General features: G+C 39.4%; 1 protein-coding gene across 4 annotated transcripts in view; it reads left to right on the forward strand.

Annotated features, from left to right (window-relative positions):
- Window positions 1-13,312, forward strand: part of GCP1 (glycoprotease 1) — a 316,675-nt gene that overhangs the window by 64,156 nt on the left and 239,207 nt on the right. The window lies entirely within an intron of this gene.

Consider the following 13,312-nt stretch of genomic DNA (forward strand, 5'->3'; position numbering starts at 1 on the left):
ACTATCATGACAAGTTTCAGCCCTCTAGGGAAACTTATCTCACATAAATCAGATCTGAAAATTCATTTTTTACAGAAGTTATAACAGCAGAAAATAGTGGGTATATTAGCAGCAAAACAATCCTTGAATTCCTCAATAATGATGTCAAATAACTAATCACTCAACAAATTTTCCTTTTATTTGTGTCAAATCATCAAGGCATATATAGTTGTAAATAACAATACATGAAGAACATATATGACTGAAATCAAGTCTGGAAATTGCACAAGTTTTGGATAGTTGAAAACTTCATTAATATGCTCAAGATGAAGTTCAAAAACATACCATAGCCTTTTTTCAAGGCTAGTACACTCCCACTACCAGCTTTCCAAAACCCTACTGGGGAAGACAAGGATCTCAACCATGCAAGAATCGCTCCAAAATGTCCTCCAAGACAAGGCATCCTCTTCCCTTCTTCTCCACCAATTATACCCTAGGGTTTTATCACAAAACATTAATCTCAAACCTCCAAGTAATAAATGCTAACCCTAGACTTCCAAGATGCTCAAAGATACTCCAAGAAGAGCAAGAAACTCTAGTGATTTAGGGGAGAGAGAGACAGATCGTGCAAATGAAGACTGAGGGAGAGAGAATACTAGTGTTCACGCTTCTCTAGGTCACATCTCAACACAAGAGTGAATATACGATGAGTGATAGTGATATATGATATGATCATCTTGAAGGATACATGGGGAAGATGGAATGTGCCTTGTATGGATTACCATGGACATGCAACATCAATTAGCGCCTCCTATTTGTGCCCCTCCTAGACAACGAAAGGAAATCCTCAAGCAATGTCACACTAGACTAGGGGCAAGTGATAACCACCAGGGTGAAGCAAGGGAACAAGTGTACAACAAAAGTGGTCTATCATCCAATTTAACCTGTGATCCATACTAGAAAACCCTTAAACATTAAAGGAAAGCACTTGAATACCTCATAATAGATGACCCATCTCATCAGATCAGCAGGCTAGATGAAAAAAGTACTGACCAGAGAGTGGATTAGAGGCATCTGAGGCTACTTATCTGTGGATCATGATAGGGTTGTTGGTTGGCAAGCTGAAACATCAGAAGACAAATTTTCTTGTAGGGGTCACCTACATGGGTGGGTAACAACTGGCTCCAAGTCAAGGACATGTGCTCATTGTAGAGTTCATGATAGATGTACTTGAACGAAGAGTGCATGAGAGTCCCAACGATCCCTAGTGTTCATAGACCTGCTACCTGCCTCATACTAAAGAAACTATTAGTAATAAAAGGGTCAAGGTGCTGATTGTCACCGTGTAATTGGAAAAATCAAAGTTTCAACTAATGTATGAAAAAGAAACGAAACACTAACTAATTATGCAATAAAATCAACATGGCTAAAAGCAAAGAAGGATGCAAAATCAGAAATGCAAGACATGCAATCCTACTCCTACCTAGACTGACATGTTACAAGCAAGGCCTAAGTATAGTCATATAATTAATGAAGCTAGCATAGTATCATATGAAAATCAAACCTTTTACCCTTATGCTTGGTGATGAGATAAAACAAGTGTCTAACATAAAGTGGTCACTATCTAAACTCATCATCTCACAATTGTCAAGGACAATCAAAGCCATAAGGGAGGGTTGTGGAATGTTGAAAATAAAGCAAATAAAGCAATGATGACACATCGTTGTTGCAAGCAAGATTCTCACAATGTAGCTCTTGCATCTCAGAAAGGTGATCAATATAACCTCTTTGACTTCCCTCGGTATCATCTCCAAAAGGTTGAGAACGGAAGGAGCCTAGAAAGAGTTTTAAAATTTCTCAACCAAAGCAAAAATGAAAAGGGAAGGATGGACATAAGGCTTAAAAAAAATTTGCTCAACTTTTAGGGTTTGTTGTATCTTTTCTTTCAACTTGAAATCTGTGTAGCAAATTATGAATTGACAACACCATTGTCCCATAGTCATTTCAACACCAAACATATAACTCTCAATTGTGTCCTCGGGGACAGGTTGAGGATGGCATGAAGGAAAAGATGGCTGAAGGACCTCATTTCGAAAAACCTATTGCCCTTTGCAAAAATCATGTTCAAAAGTGTTAAATTTGGCAACTAGGGCCAAACTCCACCTTGGACAGCTCATATGATGCAGCTGATATTTTTGTTGGATTCCTCTCTCCGAGAGGTGTAGGATTGATCTAAATATCATCTCATTATGACATGTACAAATGGAATTATAAATTTATTTTGTTTATCAACAGATTGTCAAGGTCGGCCAACAAACTAATGTAGGCTCAGAAGCCCAACAGTCACGTCTATTCATCCTCAACGTTTGCATATAAATAGATGATGCCTTTGCCTCATTTGGACATCACTCACTTCTCACACATCTCTCTCTCCTCACATGATTGGGTATGGATTTTTGGGCAGCCTCTCCACACGTGCGAAGAAAAAGATAGTTTGTTTTGGGTGTTGACCAGTGTTGACCGAATTTCAGGAAGGGTTCAGTCTTCGTAATGACATGATCTTTGTAAATGATGTAATAAAAGAGAATAAATTATTTTTGTATGCCTTGCTACATGGGTTTCATGAGAAAGAAGTGTCATTAGGTAAAAGACTTCTTCTTGATGTCTTTAGGATTTATTAATAAAGTCAAAGAGTCAAGTCATGTATGAAGGAGCTCTTTAAGAGCCTATGTATAATGTATTCAAGTTTAAGTAGCCCTCCAAGACCAAGATCAATCCTCCATTAGCAAGCACAAGAAGACTGTAAGAAAAACGTTAAGAAGGATATCGTGTAGGCTCCAAAATGAATTAAATACATAATTAAATGACATGTCGTCTTGGATAAAAGACATGTCGGTTCACAAGTTAAAGTTGGCTCATTTTTGGAGCACAAATCACTATAAATACCTGTCTACGACATTCTCAAATCCAAGGTACAAAACTTGTTTTCTCTCCCTGAAATTTCGCATGTATAAAGGAGAAGATCCACATTATGAGAAGATAATTGGTTAAAGGGCTTAACTGCACCTCGGATGGGTATAAGGTGCAGGCAGGCTAGATCTCGATGGATGGGAGTAGAAAGACCTTCGGATGGAAAGAACAGTAAGACAGTCTCGGCATAAAAATGGTCTTAGGACTTTGCTAATCCTAGATGTCTCTGCTCTTTCAGATAGTACCACAGAGGTATAGTCTTGACATAATGAAGAGCCTCAGTAACAACAGTGACAAAGATGATCAGTCTCGGAATCATGAGAAGAAGCAGTAATGACAGTGAAAGAGGGTAACACTCTCGGCATAATGAGAAGCAGTAACCATTACAGTCTCGGCCTAACTGGAAGGTAAGGATCTCAGTATCGCAATCTCGGTAGACCTACCTTATAGCAGTCAATGTATGTATGTGATGGAAAGAACCTCGAAACCCTTACTGTCTTTGCATAATCTCAAGTCTCACTGTCTCAGCTTAAGAGAGATCACAATGATCCTATAATTGCAATCTCAGTCTCAACATATTTATCATAGAACACACTCAACATGATGATGATCTTATCAAAGGGTACAATGATGATCCAAATGTAGATGGAGACATGGTGCAACAGTCATCATGATGATTGTCATAATGAAGACATAGAATCAAGGTCACAGTAAAGATCTCAATGAAGTTAAGAGATCTCAGTGACGTGATGAAGAAGCAGTAATGAAGATCCCAGTGATGCTGTAGTGATGGCTTCAATGGTGCAGCAACGAGGACGATCTCAGCAGTGACAAAGCAGAGCATTGATGTCTTGGTCTTGGAGAGGCAAAATGTGTCAAGGGTCATGGTCTTGGTATTTGTCAATTGAAATCTCTATAAGAAGAATTTTGTGCGGGTTTTCCTCTCCAAGAGGGAGAGATTTTGGCCCTGGCATGATGCCAAACATCTTGTGTTCTTGTCTCTTTTGTTTTAGGTAGCAGTTTGATGAAGTTAACACACACACTAATAATGCAAAGAAGATCAAGCTAAGATAAAGTGTAAAATCACTTCACAAATTGTTATCATGTTAAGAAGAATCACTTTAAATTTTTTTTTCCCTAGATTCTTCAACATGGTATTAGAGCAATTGGGTTCAAAAGTCAAAGGAAGGGAAAAAAAGAGACATTTAGGGATCAAGTTTCTACAAGGCATCAAAGCAAGCTGAAGGATATCAAGATCTACATTTCAGAATCAAACCCTAATTGTGATCAAACCCTAGATCAAAGGATCAGTCTTCAACAACAGTATTCAATAACAAGGGTTGCTGTCTATGCAATCAAGGAGACAATATTCAACAGCAAGACCTTTTTAAGGCCTCCAAGACTCTCATCAAATGAAGCTCAAAGGACCTCAAATCGAAGTCTACATCAACTCAAAGAAGGTCCTAGAAGCAGTCTTGATCTGAACTACAATTGAAGGCAATAAAGCATGAACATCCTCAGAGGGTCATTTCCTTACCCTAGAAGGAAAATAGTCAAGAGAAGCAACAAAGTATTCAAGAAGAAATCATCATACATCTTCTTCTACCAACATCAAAGCAATCTAGGTGAAGACTTCAACTTTACAATCAAGTAAGTATCTTTTCATTCTGTAATCAAGTTGGTTCTATGACTTCATGAATGCAAGGAGATCTATAGATAGATAGGTCATCAAAGGTCCTTGCATAGAATAAGAAGGATTGACAAAATCCTTATGGAGAAGAGACATATAAGAAATGTATAGAAGATATACTTTTTGAAATGCAGTGAAGTAGGTCATATCACTTAGACCGGATTGAAGGTATCAAAGAGTAAAGGAATATCTTCATGAGATCTCAGTTATGAGATCTAGGAAAATGATGAGAAAATAATCATCATTGATATTGATATTGATAAGAAAGGTAACAAATGTCCATGAACAAGACGGTTACCTCAATCAACAATTTGTGGTCTCTATGCCAGATAGAGAAAGACAAGTTGAAAGGAATCAAATATGTGCAGAAAGGAAAGTGAAGGTTGACAAGGCATAATAGTATAGCTAAGATTCAATGCTATGGAAAGAAGCTCATATCGTCGGAAGGATGGAGGAAGCTGAAGAAAAAGGCCAAGGAAAGAGGAATAGACCTCCACTATGAGTGAGATGGTGTCCCTCACAAAAGCGTCCTATCACAAGCTCCAAATCTTCTGCAGATATGACCATGGTAATAAGACGCACCGTGGCATCATGGAAGCATTAAAACAAGAGTTCATGATATCACCATGGGAATCATGAAGGACATAATCCTTGGCAGTCTAACATGAAGGATGTAGTGTTGAGGTTTCTAATTTTACTTAGAAACCCTCCATGCACTCTATCTGATTTATTCCTACCTACTTGTTATTTTCCTTAACAAGTTATTTACAATGTAAATACTGAAAATCAACACTAGTGCATGCTCAACATATTATAGATCAACAACTAAAAGAAACAGAAACAAACACACCATATGACACCATTATTTTTGGACTAATGTCCCCAGAAAAACCCAATGTGGGAAAACCGGTGCAGCTATCTGAGGGTTTTCTTATTAAGCAATATCAGAGTACAATCTGGGTGCTGAAACTGGCCTACCCAATAGAGAATTTCCTTGGTAGTAATACCTCTCAGTTTCTGACAAATCTATTGCCTCAAACCCCGGATAATCCTTCCTGTAGCTACTCAGCACCAATCTACCCCAGAAACCCCAACGTCAGCCTCTCTTTGGACTGCATCAGCCCCTCTCTGCCTCATGCTGGCCCCGCGTCACCCTAGATGGGTCTGCGTCAGCCCTGGGAGGCCTTGCGTTAGCCCTCTGGCCCTCTGCGTTAGCCACACTGGCCTCTTTGAGGCTCTGCGCAGCTCCCGACTGCCTCTGCGTGGCCCTGCATGAGCTTTGGCTGGCTCTGCGACACTCTCCTTTGCTACTGTGCTGCTCTCCTGGCATTATCTCTGCTTCTCTGTCTCTCTGTACTCAAATGCCCCTCAGCTGCATCTCCCGATCACTAATTCGATCTCTCTTAGCAAACCCCACTCTAGAGAATAGAATTACTAATCACTTTGGTGTATTCTCCAAGTGACCCTCAAGCCTCCTCTTATACTTTTCCTGTTGACATATCAACGACCGAGATTAAGTCCCTAATCAACGACTAAGATTAGATCTGGCTTGATCCATGTCTTTTGGACCATTCTAACACAGATTCATATTAATACACATTAATATTTTATTTTCCCTAAGTTTAGACTTAGGGACTCCATTAAAAATATTAATTATTTTAATATCTCCTGATCTATTCAGAATTTGCCCAAACCCTTTCTGGGTATTGGAGATCTCATGTGCCCCAACCTCTCCACCAAATTTCGTGGCTAGAGCACATCCGATGCTACCCTAAATCAACATTTAGCTCATGGGAACCTCATTGGACATAAAAGGAAAGGAAGAAGTCATCCAAGTCAAAGGAAACACTTGCCAGATGGGGATATGCAAGAACCTGAAGATTCTCTGATGGAAACCTCAACGAAGCATTCACTAATCTAGAGAAGTAGCAAGTGGTGCATCAGGAAATCCAACTTATGGAATTCATGAGATGATGACATAAGAAATAAAGCAGATCAAGGGATTGAAGATCTTTTCAATCAAGGAAGCAACTAGAAGTAGCAAAGGTAAAATGAGGTATGTATGCTTTTATTTGTATTTAATATTGGAATGTCATGTCATATGGTTGCAGATAACATGGATCAAGCATGATCAAAAGGAAAAGGATCTCCTCCTCTAAAAGAATGCAGAAAGTCATAAGTCCCACTAGATGAAATCAACATAATATGTTATATGAAGTATGAGGTGGTTGACTACAATTAAAGAAACTCTGATTGAAAGCTCATGGGAATGGAAGGTGTGATGATGGAAGAGATCGTGAAATATGCAACCATGATGAAGGCAATCAACACCCAAAGGATCAGGAAGATTTGACCAGGAAATCTCTCGGAAAGATGTGAAGATGCTGATGGAAGTCTGAAAAGATGAAGACCCTTGATAACAGATATCGTTGGGAGATGTGTTAACATGTATACAGGGTGTTGATATCTACAAGAAGATGTCACTGGAAAATGCCATCACCAAAAAGGTAATATGTGATTTGTTTTTGGTTTCTGACCTCTTGGAGAAAGTCTGGGTATGTGTGCAGGGTCAAGGTAGGGAGAGTTGTGAAGGATGTCACAACTATGTTCCTTGTGATCTAGAGCAATCATCATTGAAGGAAAATTGAAGATAGATGTCCCTATGAAGGAAGCCCCAGATGTAAAGCCAAGGAGGATACTTTTCGGAAAAAGAAGGAATGACATGATGAAGGAAAGAGATGGATGGCTCAACCCTAAATACGAAAAATTGATGACATCGAGGTTATGGATCATCAGGCAACTAGAAGACCCTATAAAGTGCTGATGATAGAGTCCTTGTTTAAGAGGGGGCTCTGGAAGGTTCCTATGAGTAAAGGAACTCAAATAAGTTTTTGAGTGAAGAGAAACTTGGAACTCATCCTTGGTTAAGAGGGAGAGTTAGACACAACATTCTTGTCTTCAGTTTGGAAGAAATAATGGAGGATTGTGTAATCATTTGGCATCCGACACTCTTTGAGGATGTGGTAGGGCATCCAAGACAAGAGTGGGCAAGAGGACTGATATTCTTGAGGGCTGGGAACCCAAGATGAGAATAGTCATCGTAGGGCATACTCGGAGAACACCTGGGTGGGTCTCGCCAACATTGTGTGCTCTGATCTAAGTGAGAGATAGAACTGTTAGTCAAGGCCTTGCTATATGAAACAATGTTGGTTGAAATGATGCTATAACCGATGGACTGCAAATCCGATTCTTCTTATGAGAAATTTTTCAGATTGAGAATGACCAAGTACCATTATGAATACCTCCCTAGTTAAGAGAGAGTGTTGAAGGTGGTGTAACTAGGTTCGGTCTTCATAATGACATGATCTTTGTAAGTGATGTAATAAAAGAGAATAAATTATTTTTGTATGCCTTGCTACATGGGTTTCATGGGCAAGAAGTGTCATTAGGTAAAAGACTTCTTCTTGATGTTTTTAGGATTTATTAATAAAGTCAAAGAGTCAAGTCATGTATGAAGGAGCTCTTTAAGAGCCTATGTAAAACGTATTCAAGTCAAAGTAGATCTCCAAGACCAAGATCAATCCTCCATTAGCAAGCACAAGAACACTGTAAGCAAAATGTTAAGAAGGATATCATGTCGGCTCCAAAATGAATTAAATACATAATTAAATGACATGTCGGCTTGGATAAAAGACATGTTGGTTCACAAGTTCAATTCAACTCATTTTTGGAGTGCAAACCACTATAAAATTATAAATACCCGTCTAGCGCATTCGCAAATCCAAGGTACAGAACTTGTTTTCTCTTTCTGAAATTTCACATGTATATGTTAAAATTTGGGTACCAGAGGACAAGTGGTTCCCTAAGGCTTTGATCTTTGGCCTAGGGAAAAATGTCCAATTTTTTTGTACTTTTCTCCTAAAGTGACTTTAAGGCTTCGATCATTTTTGGAGCACAAACCACTATAAATACCCATCTAGGGCATTCGCAAATCCAAGGTACAGAACTCGTTTTCTCTTTCTGAAATTTCGCATGTATATGTTAAAATTTGGGTACCAGAGGATAAGTGGTTCCCTGAGGCTTTGATCTTTGGCCTAGGGAAAAATGTCCAAATTTATTTGTACTTTTCTCCTAAAGTGACTTTATAAGTGGTAAAGTCATTTTAATTTAAAAGTGACTTTATAATTGGTAAAATCAATTTAATTTAAAAGTGACTTTATAAGTGGTAAAGTTACATTCTAATTTAAAAGTGACTTTAAAAGTGGTAAAGTTACATTCTAATTTAAAGGTGACTTTATTAAAGTCAATGAATAATTAGACAGTGAAAAAGTGACTATGGAAATAAAAGGCTAAGTGAGTCTTTACTTAAATGGGTGAGTTAAAAAATAGAAAGTGAGAATTAAATGCACATTTATTCTTATCCCAAGATCTAAATGAATCTCAGCTATTAGATCTTAGGATAACCCAAAATGTCATTTAGAGAGTAAAAGGAGAAGAGAAGAGAAAAAAATCAATTCATTTTTTCATGAGCGTTTGAGAGAAAGAGAAGAGAGAGCAAGGAGAAAATTTCTGAGCAGTGAGGAAGTGAAAGAGAGGAGCAAGAAGATATTTCAGCAAATCTGGGTAGCAACATTTATTGGCATGCATCCCAAGGCAAAACTGTACAGTAGGAGAAAGGCACAAAAATCAAGGAAGACGGGACAGTAGCAAGGGCACAGATTTCGAGGCAGATTTGGGCACAATTTTCGAGGTAGGCCGTACAACATTTAATGCTATTTATTGCTGGAATTTTTTTTGTTTTCGCTGTTTGTTGATTGGCACGATTTTCAAGGCGAAGTTCAAGCACAAAAATCGAGATAAGTTGTAATTTGTGGTTGCTAGAATTTTTACTGTGTATTTCAGTTTCTCTGTAAAAACATTTTCAAAAATAAAGAAGAGCTCTCAGTTTGTTAGGACAGTGAAACATGTCTTTGGGTCTGAGAGTTGAAGACAGGTTGGATGGGCAGAACAAATACAGTACATGGAAGGAGAGAATCCAAAGCATCTTTGAGGAAGCAGAAGCCTGGGGCATTATGGTAATACCATACAGAACCCAGTAGATCCTGTACAGTTGGCAGGGTTTAACAAAAAGAATGCTAAGGCAAAAAGATTGATTCTGGAAGGAATCAAAGATCATGTCATTCCTCATGTGAGAGGAAAGACTTATGCACATGAGATGTGGACAGCCTTGATCAATCTTTACTAGAGCTCAACTGAAAAAAGAAAAATGGTCCTAAAGAAGAAACTCAAGGCCATTAAAATGACTAACACTGACAGTGCTACAACATACCTCACAAAGATCACTTTAGTGAGAGATGAGTTGACAGCCGTAGGTAAGATCATTGCACCCACTGAGTTGGTGAGGATTGCTTTGAATGGTCTTCCCTAGACTTGGGAGAATGTTGTGGATGGCATTGTTGCACAGGAAAACTTTCCCATTTGGGAGAGGTTGTGGGATGGTTGCTTTCAGAACGAGATCAAAATGAACCATCTTGGGGCAGCCAAATAGGTGGAGGAGGATGACAATGTGGCATTGTTAGCAAGAGGCAAGAAGGGCAGAGCAAAGAAGCAAGCTTCCAACAGTGGAGGCAAAGGCAAAGGTAAAGGCAAGCGACAGAACAAGGAGAAAGACTATTCCAAAGTCAAATGTTGGAATTGTCAAAAGTTGGGACACTATGTTGTTGTGTGTCCGTAGAAGAAGAACAAGAAAGGGAGAGACAAACCCATGGCAGCTTCTGCAGAGATATAGAGCTTCTCAAAGAGCTTTGATCAAGAGTTTGGGTTCATAGTTTGTGAGGTCACCAGTGTAGGATCACCTGCCATACAGGTTCAGAGGGAGTGTGCACTCCCCGCTACTAGCAGAGCATCTTCTAGTATTTGGTATGTTGACAGCGGCACTTCCCGCCACATGACAGGAGTCAAAGAGTACTTCTCAGAGCTTTCAGAGGATGATACTGATATGGAGGTAGTACTTGGTGATGACAACATGGTTAGAGCAGTGGGTGTGGGACATTGACATTTGATAGGGGACCCAAACCTTCCTTGAAAGTGTCAGATGTTCTATATGTGCCTGGAATGAAGAAGAACCTGATATCTATCTCAACACTTGTGGACAGAGGGTATGATGTGTTGTTCAACAGAGGGAAGGTGCTTATATCTCCTAGGGGAACTGCAGCTTATTCAGCTAGAGTGATTGGTGTGCATCATGCCAAGGTGTACAAGTTCTCATTCCAGCCCTTGATGGCATTGAGTAGTAGCACCTGAGACATGATCGACAACAGATCTAGTAGTTCAGAGTTGTGTGAGATTTGGCACCGCAGGATGGGGCACATGTATCATGGGGCCTTGAGTACATTGCGGGAGATTACCACTGGTGTGCCAGATTTCAGTTCTGATCACCTTGATGTATGCAAAGGATGTGCTATGGGGAAGTTTGCTAGATCCCCTTTTCCCAGCAGTGACAACAGAGCGACCGGGATCCTTGACTTGATTCATGCCGATGTGAGTGGTCGGATGTCTCATGTATCCTTGGGTGGCTATGATTACTATGTTTTATTCATTGATGACCACTCCAAGAAGACCTGGATTTATTTCTTGAAGACCAAGAGTGAGGTCTTCAAGCGGTTTCAAGAGTTCAAAGCTCTTGTGGGGACCTAGACAAGTAGGAAGATCAAGGTCCTTAGGTCGGACAATGGAGGGGAGTATACCCTTGGTGAGTTTGTTGATTCTTGTGCTGAGGTAGGCATTAGGAGGGAGTTCACAGTTCCTTACAACCCCCAGCAGTATGGGGTTGCGGAGAGGAAGAACAAATCCATTGTAGGGACTGCCAAAGCCATGCTTCATGATTAGGGGTTACCTTTATTTTTGTGGGCAGAGGTCTGCAACACTGTTGTGTACTTGCAGAATAGGAGTCCACATCGTGCCTTGGGGAATGTGACTCCGGAGGAGGCTTTTTCTGGGAAGAAGCCTGATGCTGGGCACTTTCGTATCTTTGGGTGCCTTACATATTCCTATGTCCCCAAGGAGAATAGGACCAAGCTAGAGCCCACTGCAGACATGGCATCTTTGTGGGTTATAGCGAGACTTCGAAAGCTTATCGGATTTATATTCATGTGCAGAGGAAAGTGGTTGTCAGGTGGGATGTGAAGTTCGAAGAGGAGAGAGATTTCAGGAGGTCATGAGAGTTAGAGTATCTAGAGCAATGTTGCACGAAGCGGGAGCGAAGCGGAAGCGCGAAGCGGAAGCGCGGAGCGCGGAAGCGTCATTTTCCAAAAATCTAGGGAGCGAAGCGTCCGCGGAAGCGTCTGCTATATATATATTTTTATATATTTTTTTGCATTTATACTCAAAACAAACATCCCAAATACCAAATTAATTGTAGAAGACATGAAAACATGCATATTTTTGCATAAATCAAGATAGATATGGCATCCATGATTCCATTGTAGTTACTAGTATGTACAACAATCATCTATATTCTAGCTATTACAAACATACATCAAATTTTTAAATTTTTCCATTTCAAGCTTTAGCATTGAGTAAATTTTTCCATTTTAGAAAAACCAGTAGTTAAATAATTATAAATCAACATATTATTTTAAATTGATGGTGGACACACATTTTACATTCTTCCATTTCAAGCTTGAATTTTACTGCGTCCCATTTTAACATATCAAAAAAACAAATGAAAGAACATCTCATTTTAATTTATATTTGCATTTAAACCAGTCCTCTAGCAACCAATGGGATCGTCCAAGGGTCATCTAAGCTTCCAGTTATTGTATTTAGGCCAATCATTTTAAACAGAAAAAAGACATTGAATAGACAAATTGAACCTCTCCATATGCCACATTTCAAAAAACTGATGTGGAATTACACGGTCAGTCCAACGGATTGGAATTGTGGTGGAATCACTACTCAAAACATGTTTTCATGCATCCAAATCTAGCACTTCTATGGCAAATTTCTCAAATCTCATGTTCTAGATTTTTTCTCTACCAATTTGTCACATCATATTCAAGAATTTTAGTACCCCTTAACTCGAAACACGAATCAGTAGCCTTTAAAGGCAACATGATCCAATATCTATAGTTAAACATGATTTTTTCTATACCAATTTGTCACATTATATTCAAGATTTTGAATAGTACCCTTGACTGGAAATACGAATCAGTAGTAATGGCAACACGAATCAGTACCTACAGTTAACGTTTAACGAACCTCGATAAACTCGAGTCACAGATAAAGGTAACTTGGTCTGCTGACTCACTCAGAAATACCAGGGTAACTCAACTAAATTCCAAATTCCCCAGTGAGGGTTTCTACAAGCAAAAATAAATAAATATCATTCAGCCACCTAAATAAATTCAAACGAAAAGTCTTAATCTACGGAAAAGAATTCAAAATAAATTCTCCGCCAGGTCTAGGTTTACGGAAATGGTGAAGGCCTCTGGCAAAAATAAATAAATACCATTCAGCTACCTAAATAAATTCAAACGAAAAGTCTTCATCTACGGAAAAGAATTCAAATAATAAATTCTCCACCAGGGTGGCGCCTGGGTGGCGTGCGGGTGGCGTGCGCTTCCGGGCAGGTTGCGTGGCGCCACCCCGTGCCCGAAGCGTCTGTCGAACCGC

This window comes from Pinus tabuliformis, chromosome 2_1 (genome assembly GCF_031772625.1).
Source record: "Pinus tabuliformis cultivar Carrire ecotype Pingquan chromosome 2_1, CPIR1, whole genome shotgun sequence".
NCBI lineage: Eukaryota > Viridiplantae > Streptophyta > Pinopsida > Pinales > Pinaceae > Pinus > Pinus tabuliformis.